The 5,000-nt window shown below is 40.0% G+C and overlaps 1 protein-coding gene across 1 annotated transcript in view; it reads left to right on the top strand.

The window, feature by feature from the left end:
• Positions 1 to 3,129: 3,129 nt before the first annotated feature.
• LOC134176613 (RAC-beta serine/threonine-protein kinase B-like) overlaps positions 3,130 to 5,000 on the top strand; it is a 5,202-nt gene continuing 3,331 nt past the window's right edge. Inside the window, exons 1-2 of the transcript XR_009969298.1 lie at positions 3,130 to 4,133; positions 4,934 to 4,999. The gene's annotated coding sequence lies outside the window, so the exon portion shown is untranslated. The remainder of the gene's footprint in view (positions 4,134 to 4,933; position 5,000) is intronic.

The raw sequence follows: 5,000 nt of genomic DNA, 5'->3' as shown, positions 1-5,000 counted from the left end.
GCATCCAATCTTGCTGCCGTAGTATGCACAATCGTGAAGAGTCGTGCGCGAGTTACGTACGGGACTTCCTTGCTAACGCGCGTTGCCAACTACTGATACCGTAGCTAACTACTGATACGTAAAGCGATACACAAAGACATACAGAATTTATAACTATAGCTTTGGAAAAATTAGAACCGGCTTCTATCCTGTCTACGGTCGCTAGAAAGAGCAGTCGGAAGCCGCGGTGTTAGGCTGCACTCTGCGTACCTAGACGAGACTGGTTGGGGGAAAGCTAGATTTGCTCCACTCCGGATCGAAGCTACTCCCAATGAGTATTGCTTCGTAGCTTTCGTTTGAAGCGACGCTCGACGGAGGTTCACGCATTACTAGTATATTTTATTACGGTAAATAATTAATTAAAACAAGGACTAGACGTTATGTTAATATCAAGTCTATATCAAGCCAGTTATGTCTGTGTGGTTTGCAGCTAATTTCAGTCTGTGATTTGATATCATCAAGAGTTGGAGTTTGGCCATTGCAAAGTGGTCGTTGACTATTGCACGTGGAGAAGGCTTGAAGGCGTGAGGCTGTGGAGCATCAATGACAGTGAGTGCTGCTTGGTGATAGGAAGTAGAGATTTGGTTTGTCTAATTTGTGGAGTAGATGGTGGTTGGTTGCTTGATGAGTTTAATGAGTTAATTAATGAATGTTTTGTGTTGTAGTCCTCATTTCCTTATGGATCTGGTACGTGTGACGTTGGCGTGTGGACTAGAGAAATGGGCGTGTCAATAGCTGTTGGTTAGTGATTGTGCATGATGTTTGTGATTCGTGTTGTTGTTTGTTTGTTTATCAGTCTGGTTGTCTGTTTGTCTTAGTTTTTGTGTTTGTTGGTCTGTATTCTCATTTATTCACTTGCTGCTTGTTTTTGTGTTTGTGTGGCAGTTTGCTTTCTAGTTGCCTGTGCAATGTCTTGCCTTTGTGTTTGTCTTCTTGTCAGTCGGTTGTGTGTGTGTGTGTGTGTGTGTGTGTGTGTGTGTGTGTGTGTGTGTGTGTGTGTGTTTGTGTGTAAACAGCCTTGCAGGTTGCGACTTAACATACTTACATCTGATAGTTCTGTCCAACTGCACTCTACATTATACATGCAAATTAACAGACAATCTTATGCAAAAGTTCCATTGCTCGTGTGGACTGGGCATTCCAGTCTAACTGGCTGGCTTGGGCCCTCCGGATCAGTGGGCCACCTCATACATCCATGTCTGGTTTAAGACAAGAGAAGGATCTGTAGGAAGCGAGTGTAGTAAACGTGTTGGGTTGTATGAGATTATTGATGATTACAAGGCAATCTGTTGCCTTCAGCAGGCATCCATAGATAAACATAATTTTTATGTGTGACCACATTGACTGCATGCCCAATTCACAGTCTTCTCTGATTTTCTCCATACGTTTATGTGTGTTCATTGCTGCGTTTCATTTTAGGTTTATCGTATAGTGAGCCATGATACACGTGTAGGTTTGTCGTTTCTTGATAGAATGTCATTGGACTGACGACTGTCAACGGCACCGAGTTCTTACTGCAAGCTCCAGACACTGAGACTGGAGATAGTTGGGCTGAGGTGATCGGTGATACGATACGACAGCTGGAGCAAGACAAAACGGTTTTGTGTTTATGTGTGTGTGTTGTCTTGGTTCTGTTTGTGATGATGTATTTTGGTGTTTTGTTTCAGATTGTGAATCCAATGGTTGCTGAATGTGACATTCGTTCAACTCGCAGGCCATTGCTTGATGCTCATAATAGGTGAGTGATTATGTATGGCATGGAGTGTATTATCTGTATTTAGTGTGATTGCCTGTGTTTCTGTATGTCTGTCTGTCAGTCTCTGTCTGTCTATTTGCCTATCTATTTATCTGTCTATCCTTCTGTCTGTCCATTCGACCGTCCCCCAGAAGTTCAGTCATCTGTTTATTCGTCTCTCCTTTGTCTGTCTGTCTGTCTGTTTATATGTTACAACCAATTTGCTTACTTTGCTGTACTTGTCACTCATTGTATCTACTTTCATGACTAAACGAAGTCGATGATGTTTAGTGAACTGATAGCCGCCATGCAAGACCCTGATGCCGGTGTTCCACTCGGCGAGCACAAGAATGGACTGAAACACATACAAATACTGTTTTGCTGGTGTGTTGTGTGTCTTATCCTCATCTAAGTTTACTTGCATAAAAATTTTGTTTGTTGCTTGTGAAGGTTGTGAGTTAATTGAGTGGTTGTTGTCGATGTCGTTTGTCACAATGGGGAGGAAGGATGTCAATTAGCAAACAGTCTGTTGAACGAAGCGTATCTTGAGCCAGTAGGAGGGTTGAGTTTTAGGATCAGCAACATGTTGACCAGTAGGATGTTTAATCCATTCTAATTCACATAAAATATCACTAAACAACTAATCATCAATATCACACAAAACTATCACTAACCATTGATAGCAATAGAATACACACGTCCAATACAACCTCCTGGATACACAACAAAATGTATGACAACAAGAAGAAATATTGATGAATGATAATGTTGAACACGTGATCATTAGTATAACTTCAATAGATTTCAGATAATCAAGTAATACAGCAAAAGTACAAGAATTGTTAATAAACAATATATGTAATACATATATTAAAATATATTATTTATTATAAATAATTTATTATAACTAATATATTATACATAAATTAAAATATATTATTTATTATAAATTATTTATTATAACTAATATATTATACATAAATTGCCTTACATTTGTTATAGTAAGCTAATATATTGAAGCATGAAGAAGAACTGCATGGCAATGCTCACCAATGGTAAGAGTTGGGATGACAAGTTCGGATGCAATGCTTGTACCGGCTGTTAGGCCAGCCATAAGAAAGTAGATGACACCAAATGCAATGATTGTTACTACACATGATTGAAACTACAAAAACATGTTAACAGACGATGCTAATGTGTGTACATGCAAGAACAGTAAACTAGCAGACAGACAGACTGACAGGCCAGCAGACAGATGAGTAGACAAACATAATTTTATGTTGCTACAATGTCAAGGTATCTCGCTAGATGATGGAATTGATTTCATGCAAACACACACACACACACACACACACACACACACACACACACACACACACACACACACACACACACACACACACACACAATTAAAGATATTTGATAAATGACGAGACATACCAGCACTGAGGGAGTAGTAAGTTCCTTGCTTGAAAAGATTAGCAACAGCTGTATGACCAGACTAGACCAATTAATTAGACACAGATTAGTATAAGCAGATCTACACAAACTGTTATATATATTTTATTAAAGCATGTATAATAACATACATACAGACAGACAAACAGACAGATAGACAGACAGACAGACAAACAGACAGATAGACAGATAGACAGGCAGACAGACAGACAAACAGAGTAAAGACAGACAGACAGATAAACAGACAGACAGACAGACGGACAGACAGACAGACAAACAGACTGACAAACAAACAGACAAACAAACAAACAAATATACGGACAAACAAACAGACAGACAGACAGACCAACAAACATAAAAAACAGACAGGCAAACAAACAGACAGACAGACCAGATTATTTTATGTTAACAGATCCTCTACTTGTACACATCCTACAGACAGACACACAAACAGACATAAAAAGCAGACATACAGACAAATGAACAAACAGGCAGACGAGACAGACAGACAGGCAGACAAACAGACACAGACAGACACAACCAGAGAGACAGACAGAAGTGTAACGCCAAATTCCTTCTGAAGAAGGGTTCCGCACTTTGCAGTGATGGTGTCAACAAGCCCGTGTCCTACAGCACCCAGTTTTTTAGTCACTGATTGTCTCTGGGTTGCTGCATGCTTGTAGTTTATAGCTCATTCTTAGTGAAGTGTATAGTGTGTAGATTATGGACAAGGTACATTTGAACTTAATTAACTTAAGGTGTTCGTCTGCTATTTATGTCTTTACTTTGTTGTTGGTGTTAAGAAACTGGACCTTGCAGTGGAGGCGTGCATGAGCAAGCAGCAGCACCAGAGGGTACACACTCAGATGATGCCGAACTTACACCTGTCGAACTTGATAAAGTAATTGCTCTACTCTAAGTTTGTTTTCATGTTCTTAGTTTCCTAGTTCATAAAACAAAAGCACGAGTCGTACATATAGATGTTCTGATCTCATGCAAACACATGATATAAAGAAGACACTACAGATGACTCATGCAATTGACCCAATTTCTTTGATTTTCTATGGCATGAAGGTTGTGCTCAAGTGTAGAGTGGGTGCATGTGCGTGCGTGTGCACACACACACACACACACACACACACACACACACACACACACACACACACACACACACACACACACACACACACACACTGAAAACAGACACACGAACAGATAGACAGACAGACAGACTTTGTTGACCAACTACCAGTATGACTTCGCTGGTTTGTCTGCTAGAGCTGCATGACACAACGCACACATCAAACCACAAACTTTCTTTTGTTCATGCTCATCAGGAACAGCAAGCAACAAATAATACTTGAGTCATCCAATCTGCCCTTGAGAGTTTCTTCTGTGAGTTAACAACCTCACTCTAATTTGCAGTCAAAGAATCAGTACATTGCATGCAATTCATTGAACTGCTACCAAAAGACTCGAGAAGAGTTCATTTGCATTTCATCACAGAAATGTAAATTTGTGGTACAACAAAGTGCACAAACGCAGGCAGACCTTGCATGCTCACTCACAGCTTAGTATGAAAGTTTAGAACTGTGAGAGGCAAAGTAAAGTGTGTGGCGTCGTGTGGTGTTTTGTCTTTTAGTGACTTTGCTGCTATTGTTTGTTTAGTGTGATAGCATGTCAATACATTGTGTATTATAGGATGAGATTGCTCACACGTTGACTGAGAATTGTGTACTTCAGCAGAGCAAGCATCCTTTCCTTACAG

This window comes from Corticium candelabrum, chromosome 2, assembly GCF_963422355.1.
Source record: "Corticium candelabrum chromosome 2, ooCorCand1.1, whole genome shotgun sequence".
Taxonomy (NCBI): domain Eukaryota; kingdom Metazoa; phylum Porifera; class Homoscleromorpha; order Homosclerophorida; family Plakinidae; genus Corticium; species Corticium candelabrum.
The sequence above is the reverse complement of the archived record's forward strand: the minus strand, read 5'-3'. Positions and strand labels throughout refer to the sequence as shown.